Source organism: Canis lupus, chromosome 6 (genome assembly GCF_003254725.2).
Source record: "Canis lupus dingo isolate Sandy chromosome 6, ASM325472v2, whole genome shotgun sequence".
NCBI classification, from domain to species: domain Eukaryota; kingdom Metazoa; phylum Chordata; class Mammalia; order Carnivora; family Canidae; genus Canis; species Canis lupus.
The window spans coordinates 11,710,675-11,720,616 of record NC_064248.1 but is presented as its reverse complement, the minus strand read 5'-3'; the positions used below and the strand labels follow the sequence as shown (position 1 = coordinate 11,720,616).

General features: G+C 42.3%; 1 non-coding gene across 1 annotated transcript; it reads right to left on the bottom strand.

The window, feature by feature from the left end:
* Positions 1–9,177: 9,177 nt before the first annotated feature.
* LOC112646395 (U6 spliceosomal RNA) lies at positions 9,178–9,284 on the bottom strand. The gene has a single exon (XR_003127627.1). It is a non-coding gene; the product is annotated as a U6 spliceosomal RNA (small nuclear RNA).
* Between the last annotated feature and the right edge of the window lie 658 nt (positions 9,285–9,942).

Here is a 9,942-nt window from a genome sequence, read left to right as displayed (position 1 = left end):
GTAGTCTATTCTTGATGCCTCTGAAGACCTGTCAAGCCTGTCCTCCCTTTGAAGGGGGACTGTCTGATCTCCAAACGCTAGCTTTCAGGCTCTTCTCTACCTACCCCAGCTTCTCGATTCCTTTTCTTTTTCCTTTTTAAGAAACTTACAAGCGGGGCGCCTTCTGGTACATGGTGTGCAAAGCCTTCATGAGCTCCCGGACACAGAACTGAGAAAATAAAACCTGCAAATCAGAAGCCGTGATGCCGCGGGGGGAATACTGGTTAGGGATGGAAGGTCATCCCATGTCCGGAGTGGGCTGCATCGCATCAGTGTCTCCAGCTGACTCATCACCCTGCTGATTAATTTTGAGCTGGTAGTTAAGTATTTGGGGTTACTTTTTTTGGCTCATCAATGCAGAACTGTATTTTTATCCCCATTCATTTTCCTCGGGATGGTTTCAGTGGAGACTTAACTTTGAATCTTGGTTTGATCACCTATAGCATTTTGCGCTGGGTTCTTTATTTTTTTTAAGATATATATATATATATTATTAATGAGAGGCAGAGAGAGAGCGCAGCAGAGACACAGGCAGAGGGAGAAGCAGACTCCATGCAGGGAGCCGGACATGGGACTCGATCCCGGGTCTCCAGGATCACACCCTGGGCGGAAGGCGGCACTAAACTGCTGAGCCACCCGGGCTGTCCTGGGTTGTCTTTAATTATTTAAAATTTACACAAGAAATACAATGCTATGTTCATGTAAAAAAAAAAAAAACAACCAAACTACAAAACTGTTCCTTGAACACTGCCCCCAAATCCCAGTCCCTAGACAAAATTAATCATTTATTTGGGAGGTATGTACCTCCCAAAATTCTTTTAGATATTTATTCATAAATACTTTTTATTTATTTATTTATTTATTTTTAATTTTTTTTATTTATTTATGATAGTCACACACACACACACAGAGGCAGAGACACAGGCAGAGGGAGAAGCAGGCTCCATGTACCGGGAGCCCGACGTGGGATTCAATCCCTGGTCTCCAGGATCGCGCCCTGGGCCAAAGGCAGGCGCTAAACAGCTGCACCACCCAGGGATCCCAAATACTTTTTTTTTTTAAGATTTTATTTATTTATTTATTCATGAGAGACACAGAGAGAGGCAAAGACATAGGCAGAAGGAGAGCCTGATGCGGGACTTGATCCTGAGACTCCAGGATCACGCCCTGAGCCAAAGGCAGACGCTCAACCACTGAGCCACCCAGGTGTCCCATATTCATAAATATGTGAATTCAACACATATATATTGAGTACCCAATGTTTATAAACAAGTATGTAGTTTACTGTTGTTTACAGAAATGGCATTATACATAATGGTCCTCCATCTTCCTTTTTTGTTTTTTTATTCTCTTTTCAATCTTGATGATCTTTCCATGTGTATGCCTACTGCTTTGTATTTACCTCATTATGGATATTTTATTACATAGCTGAGCCATAACTCATCTGCCAGGGTCCCACCTTCCTTTGTCTACAGGGGCTCTGCAGGTAGTAAATAAAGTGACAAGTAGAGCAAGTGTATTTTGTTATAAGCAGAAATAGCTATTTACGCAGACCAAATGATTCTTAACTTGAATTCCAGTGAGGCTTTTTTTTTTAAAAAGATTTTTATTTATTTGAGAAAGAGAGTGAGGAACAGAGAGAGCAAGAACATGAGCTGGGGTCAGGAAAGGAGCAAAGGGAGAAGCAGACTCCCTGCTGAGTCAGGAGCCCAATGCAGGGCTGGATCCCCAGACCCTGAAATCATGACCTGAGCCAAAGGCAGACACTTAACTGACTGAGCCACCTAGGTGTCTTAGTGTTTTAAAGATTTATTTGGTGGCGGGGGGGGGGGGGTGGTGGGCAGAAGGAGAGAGAGAATCTCAGGTAGACTCAGTGCTGAGTACAGAGCTTGATATAAGGTTCGATCCCAGGACCCTGAGGTCACGACCTGAGCTGAAAACAAGAGTCAAATCCTCAACCTACTGTGCCACCCAAATGCCCTTTGAATGCCAGTGTTTTAAGAGTATTTGAAACCTGGATTTTTATAACATAAATCTAATTTCTGTACTGTTGGCAACTAATCCAAGATTTTAAAACACTGTTCGAGCTAAGCAGAACATATTCGCATGACAGGTTTAGGCCAAGGGCCACCAGTTTGCAGTATAACTGTTTTATGACTCAACATTTAGGTTCATTTCAGTTTTTGCTATTACAAACATTGCTGCAGTGGAAATACCTAAATGAGGTTCATTACATACAAGTAGCTATGTTTTTCTAGGGCAGCTACATGGACTAGAATGCCTGGGCTAAAGAATATGTAGGCATTTTAATTTTAATAAATACTATTAAATTGCTCTTCAGCCACAAATGTCTGAGAGTGTCTGTCTCTCCAAACCCTTACCAACATTTAAAAGATCAGTTCCTTTAATATTTACCGTTCTAATAGATGAAATGACATTTTATTTACTTGCTTAACAAACATTTTCTTAGGGATTCCTGTGTTCCAAGGTACTGTGCTAAGGACTTAAAAAAAATTTAAGCATTTATAATTTAACCTCTATAGGAACTCAGTGAGATAAGGAGTATTATTATGCCACTTTTACAGATGAGGAAACAGAGGCACAGAAAAGTTAAATTTTCTTAGGGAACTGGAAAGTATTAGAGCCACAATTCAAACTCAGACCATTGGGCTAAGAATCAGTTGATGTTCTCAATTACTGTGCTGGGCTATCTTAATTACCACTGGCCAGTTTCTAGTGATGAATAGCTTATGTATTTGTTAGCCAATAATCTTTCCTCTATTGTGAATTGCTTAAATTATCCTTTGCCGTTTTTATTTGAGTTGTTTATGATTTTCTTGTTGCTTGGCAATACTTGTTTACGTATTTTATGTATTTGTTAAGGTACAGGCTAGTTGCTGCTTTTGGTTTAGGGAAACACACACACACACACACATGCACGCACACACAAAGCAAACTCCAAGACAAGGATTGGATATGAGTGGTTTGTTTTTGGAGACATCCCCAAGAAATATGTTGAGAGATTGGTAAGAAAAGAGTAGAAAGCCAAGAAAGCAGATGTTGATGAGTAGAGGTGGGCATCTGGGGCTCAAGTCCCACCAGGGATCCTCTAAGAGACTCCATAGGCTGTGCCTCAGAATTATTCCAATGAGGGACAAAGCAGCAGGGGTCTTCACCCAACCACTCCTGGGGCAGTGATTCCCTAGTCTTTCTGGCCTGCCCACACAGAGGCCAACGCAGCCCCTAGCAGAGAACCCTCTCGGGCAGAGACTCAGAAAACCATCAACGTACAGGAACCATCTGCAGGTGGCCTCTATGTGGGCTGTGGGAATATAGGCGGCACACCTACCATGTCTGTATGCTGTTGTAACAGAGAGACTCCCCAAAATAATGGCTTAGATAGGAAAGACGTCTATAATCCAGAGGTAGGTGGCAGTCCAGCAGCAGTAGGCAGTTCTGTTTCAGGAGATCCACAAGATCACACAAAGACCCAGATTCTTTCTATCCTGTTCTCTACCACTAGGCACAGATTCCCAAACTTTCTCTGTACATAGCACCCTTAAGTGCCTTATAAATCTTTCCACAGTGGCACCTGGATGATTTTGTCAGTTAAGAATTTGGCTCAGTTCATGATCCCAGGGTCTTGGGATTGAGCCCCACATCGGGCTCCCTGCTCAGTGGGGAGCCTGTTTCTCCTCCTTGCTTGTGCTCTCTCTCAAATAAATAAATAAATAACATCTTTATTTTAAAATATTTTTTCCACAAAGCTCCTCAGCCAAAAGAAATACCCAACAGTCCCATATATTAAATGATGAGCTCTAAACAACTTAATAAATATTTATGTTCTTTTTTTTAAAAGATTTTATTTATTTATTAATGAAAGACACACAGAAAGAAAGGCAGAGACGTAGGCAGAGGAGAAGCAGGCTCCAGGCAGGGAGCCTGATGTGGGACTCCATCCTGAGACCACGGATCATGCCCTGAGCCAGGGGCAGATAACCGCTGAGCCACTCAGGCGTTCCAAATATTTATGTTCTAACAACTTCATGCCCCTGGCACAGTTGATCAAACTTTAAAATCAGACTGTAAATCACCCTTCTCTATTTCTTCTAGATAGATTTCTCATATCTATCAACATAGATACTCCAGTAGCAATTGCTTTCTAAATCCATATTCTCAAAGATGCGCTATTGGGAATTTAATAGTCTAACATTGAAAATGTGAACTGGTTCAAGCTGTCATTTCATGCACAACATAGATGTAGCCTTACTTCCTCAAACTGTTAGCTATCCTTCAGCACCCCTATGAGTTCACTGTGGTACCCCACGGCACCTTGTGCACACTTTGGAAACACAGCACTAGGGTGGTGTCCGTGCCCCAAGGTCACCACCTTTGAGCCCCTGAGAAAAGGGAAGAAGGAAAGGAAAGAAGGCTGTTTATCCTTGAGAATAGAGCTTGTAAGTTACACTTAGCTTTTCTTGGTCAGATTCCACACACACACACACCTTCCCGACCACCCCCCCCACACACACGCACACAGGAACTTAGTCACATGGCCAAAGGGGAGCTGAGAAATGTAGTCTCTGGCTGTGCTGCCATGTGTTCAACTAACACTTGGTAGGCTGTTATTACCAAAAAGAAAAATAGACATTCTCTATCACAGTCTGAATATTAAACCTTTGTCTCTGACATGAATTCCAAATATGTTCTTCTGTATGTCACATATGTGTTAACTTGGCTCATGGCGTCTTTGTCATACAGAAATTTTAAATTCTGAAATACATTTATCAGGCTTTTCTTTTGTGGCTTTAAAAAATATTTATTTATTTATTTATTTATTTATTTATTTATTTATTTATTTATTTATTTTAGACATAGAGAAAAAGAGAGAGGCAGAGACACAGGCAGAGGGAGAAGCAGGCTCCATGCAGGGAGCCCGACGTGAGACTTGATCCCGGGACTCCAGGATCGCACCCTGGGCCAAAGGCAGGCGCCAAACTGCTGAGCCACCCAGGGATCCCCTTTTAAAAATCTTATTTTTAAAGATTATATTTATTTATTTGACAGAGAGAGAGCACAAGCAGGGAAAGTGGCAGACAGAGTGGGAGAAGCAGGCTTCCTGCAGAGCAAGGAACCCAATGTGGGACTCAATCCCAGGACCCTGGGATCGTGGCCAGGGCCAAAGCCAGACACCTAACCAACTAAGCCACTCAGGCACCCTTAAAAATCATATTTAAAAAGATATTCTTGGGCAGCCCAGGTGGCTCAGCAGTTTAGCGCCGACTTTAGCCCAGGGCCTGATCCTGGGGATCCTGGATCGAGTCTCACGTCAGTCTCCCTGCCTGGATCCTGCCTCTCCCTCTGCCTCTGCCTCTCTCTCTCTCTGTCTGTCTCTCATGAATAAATAAATAAAATATTTAAAATATATATATTCTTTACTCCAAAATTACACATACATACACACAGATACACACGAATTGACAAATATATTCTCCAATGTTTTCTCCTAGTTGATTTATACTTTTATCTCTAATTCATCTGGAATTTCTCCCTGTGATGGCTGAGATAATTTCAGAAGGGAAGGGGGGACACTTAAAGTATGTAACCAAGGCATGATATATTTATCAAACTTTTAACTGCCTTCTAACTCACATCCCAGCTTTACATGACACTCTTGTGCACATACATGGTTTGACGGACACGGCTTTCCCACTCAATATGTAAGCCAGACACCTCCAAGCTCTTTGGGTAGGCACAAACTACCCCCAGCTCTAGGGGTGGGACTTAATTGGTATCAGCCAATCAGGGTAGTCCTGTCCTTTCTAATCACAATAATTTTTCAAAACAAAAGCTAGCCTCTGGAATGCGAGGGACGCAATTAGAATGAAGTGAGGATTCCGAAGCAGTGATGGTGCTTCCTCTCCTCTAGATTGAATAAAGATATTAAAGAGGAAGCCTGTAGCTTCACTTCTTCTATCTTGGGACTAGAAGGAAAGCCAGTCCAAGGATGAAGCCTACCCTCTGGGGAGGGCAGACCTGAGAGAGGCACAGAGAAATGAAGTCAGAGCCCTGAGCAAACTGTACCTGAAGCTTACACTACGTCTGGACTTCACAGTTAGAGGAGCCAAAAGTCCCTTTTATTTTTTTAAAGAGGTTATTTATTTATTTTAGAGAGAAACAGAGAGTGTGAGTAGGGGGAAGGGTGGAGGGAGAAGGGGTGAAAGAACCCCAAAGAGACTCTGCACCAAGCACAGTGCCTGACCCAGGCTCATTCCCAGGACCCTGAGAACATGACCCCAGGTGAAATCAAAAGTCAGATGCTTAACTGACTGAACCACCCAGGCTCCCCAGTTCCCTTTATTTTTTAAAACCATGTGGAGAGGGGGGATCCCTGGGTGGCTCAGCGGTTTGGCGCCTGCCTTCGGCCCAGGGTGTGATCCAGAAGTCCTGGGATCGAGTCCCACATCAGGCTCCCTGCATGGAGCCTGCTTCTCCCACTGCCTGTGTCTCTATCTCTGTCTCTCTTTCTCTCTGTGTGTCTCTCATGAATAAATAAATAAAATCTTAAAAAAAAAAAACACCACCACCATGTGGAGTTATATCTTCTGTAACTTGCAACTTAAAATATCCTAATCCTAGCAAAAACATGTAGTCATTCAGTTTTTTCCCCCACCTCATATTTTTCTTTTTAAACTCCTTTACACTTTATGGAAATATATAAATAACAGTAAAGGAAAAGTCTCTATTTGCTATCTGAAGTGCTACTTTATTATTGTGCATTTCTATAAACACATGAATTTTATATACTCATTTAAATGGCTTACATAGAATTGTAGTATCCAGTTTTTGAGTTTTGCTCCTTTAGTCTATCATAAGTGCTTTTCTCTATCTAGACAGTATTAATTATTATCCAGGGATGCAATAAAATGAACTCAATATTGTTGGACATTTGTATGATTGTCTACTTTTTAATATTATAGTTTTGCAAGTAGCACATTCATAGCTTTTTGTTTTCAATTGAATTACTTTCTCAGGATAAAGCTCTCGGTAGTTTGTCAGTTCCCGAAACTCAAGTGTTTCTGGCATTTTACTCTTTCCCTCTGATCTTCAAAACCTCCAAGCATGAACCTTGACACTTATATTTTATAAATAGCATAGAAGAAAGCACTGCTTAAGCCTTAAATCAAAATTTGAATTCAAATGTGATAGAAGAATTGTATCGCCTGTAAAACATGTGGCAAAGAATTTATCCTTGGAGTGTTCCTAAACCCTCCTGTCAGCCCCTGAAACTGGACCTGTGCTATCAGTTTTTTACCTGCTGCAAGATCGGTTGACAGGATCAACCACCTTTTATACCATGATCTCTTGTCCCCAAGGGAATGACTGAGGCAATACTTTGGAAATGTGATGCAGGACTTCATAGCTACTGTTGCAACAGACAAATAGCCCGAGGCTTGTTCACAATCAGTGATTTATTGGTCAGGAGGAATTTTACAATGGAGGAAAAAAGAACAATTTAAAAAGGGACATAACACAAGTATTTTCATTGGAAGGCAAGAATTGGATCTTTATTTGTTTACTATTATATCAGTAGCAACTATTTAATGCCTAGCTCATAACAGATGCTCAATAAAAACTGTTGCACGAATGCAAGAAAAAGGATGAAATCTACCCACAGGAAACCAATATCCTGGACATCACCAAAACATGGAGTCCTCCCACCCGTCCCTAGGGCCATGTGTTGCACCATTGACCTGCTTGGAACACAATGTAGCTTATACTTTTAAATTTCCATTTGGCCTTTGCTACTTTGATTGCTGTCCCTTAAAGCAACTATGTTCAGCTACCAGGTCAAGGGGAATTGCCAGAGCAGAACCTCCATGTCCTGGTCACTCTGAATTGGTCTTGACCTGGTACACTGCTGAGCTCTCCTCACCAAAATGCTCTGTTACTGTGCTCACCAATACCGCAGTTTACCATCAGCTGTGGTATCTCTCAAACAAGAGTATAAGTACACTTATACTCAAAAATCATCTTGGAATCTCTGGGTGGCGCAGCGGTTTGGCGCCTGCCTTTGGCCCAGGGCGTGATCCTGAGACCCACGATCGAATCCCACATTGGGCTCCCGGTGCATGGAGCCTGCTTCTCCCTCTGCCTGTGTCTCTGCCTCTCTCTCTCTCTGTGACTATCATAAATAAATAAAAATTTTAAAAAAATCATCTCTTGCTCATCTGAAATTCAAATTTACTGGGTGCTTTATATTTCTATTTGCTAAATGTGGAGATCCTATCTCCAGCCACCATCTTAAAGCCTCTCAATAGAGATTCTAGTTTTCTGCTTTTGTCGAGGCTGAGAATTAGTCTCACAATTGGAATTGGAATCAGCTAGGCATGCTGAGCAAAAGGAGCATCCAGCCCTGGACATTGAGCTGGGGCTGAATTGTCTCAGGACAACCGCTGAGACATTTCATCTGACAACCTAGAGAAAAGGCAGACAAGCAAGAAATTACAGGCAGGCTGATGGAGGATGGCCCCTCCATATAAAGTACACAATTTTTGCTCCACTTGTTTTATTTGTATGTCACACATAGAGAGGGTGGAGGAGGACAAGGGACAATATTGTGAATGCTGTCTCAACTGTGGGGAAGAAATGATGATACTTCATGGTAATGAGACAGGGAAACTGAAAAAACTGCTTTTTTGCCCCTTTTCCTACTTCTGTTCTTGTTAGGACCTCCACTCCTGCCCTACACATGGCTTATAGTAATGACTACGTATGACCTTATAATGGTCAAGGAGTTAATGATTTCTCTGGAGCCTTCCAGCAAAATAGATAACACCTAAGGACTGACTGAATGAGGTTGTCCTGTACATTTTCCAAGACCACTGACTCCAGACCCCTTGAAACCAAGACCCCTAGCTTCAGGGCATAAGTGACTTATGAAAGACACCTGAGCCCTCATCCTTGTTTTGACCAGTTCCTGGATGCCTGAGAGGACACGTATGCCAGACCCCCATCCTCAATAAAAACCTCAGGCCCCAAGTAAAGACAAGGCTCATCCTTCTATTCCATTCCAAGTGTCCTAGACTCTCCATCTGTATCCCCTCTATCTATATCTTCAATAAACTCTGCTCTCACTTCTCCCCGGCTTACATTTGATTTTTGCATGTCATCCTTGCGCAGGGGCCACGCTAATCTTCTCTGTATCGTTCCAATTTTAGTATATGTGCTGCCAAAGCGAGCACTTACATTTGATTTTTATCCTGCACGAAGCCAAGGACCCTCTCAGCTGGTCCTGTGGGACCCCTTCTGGGTCCTCAAACCTGATGTAGCCTGCCTACAAACTGATGTAGCCTGCCTACATCAGTTAGTGCCCCAGAGTCACTCTGGACACCAAGTGAATTGGGACTGACATTGGACTCTGTGAAGCATAGATATGAATGTCATTTCAGGAAGAAATTCAGAATGAGAATATTGGATGGGAAGTTGTGTAGGGGTTATGAGTATGAGCTCAGGAGTCAGGCTTCCTGAGTTCCAGTCCAGGATCCATCTCTTCTAGCTGTGTGGTTTTTAGGACAGTTACTCAACCTCTCTGTCTTGATTTCCTCATGACATAAGAGAATCTACCTCAAAGGGTTGTTGTGAAGATGAAATGAGATAATGCAGACATGTAAAACACATTCAATCAAATTTTGGCTGCTGGCATAATAGTTAACAAACGTGATCCATACAGAAGAACAAAATGGGAAGTATTTCTGGCACAAGAGGTTTGAGGTATCAAAGTTCTTTATGCTGCAAGTAATAGCCCACCTCAAACCGGATCAAATAATGAAGGACTCTTCCTGGCCTCTGTGACCACAATGTTCAGAGATGGGGCAGGCTTCAGAAATGGTTTGAATCAGT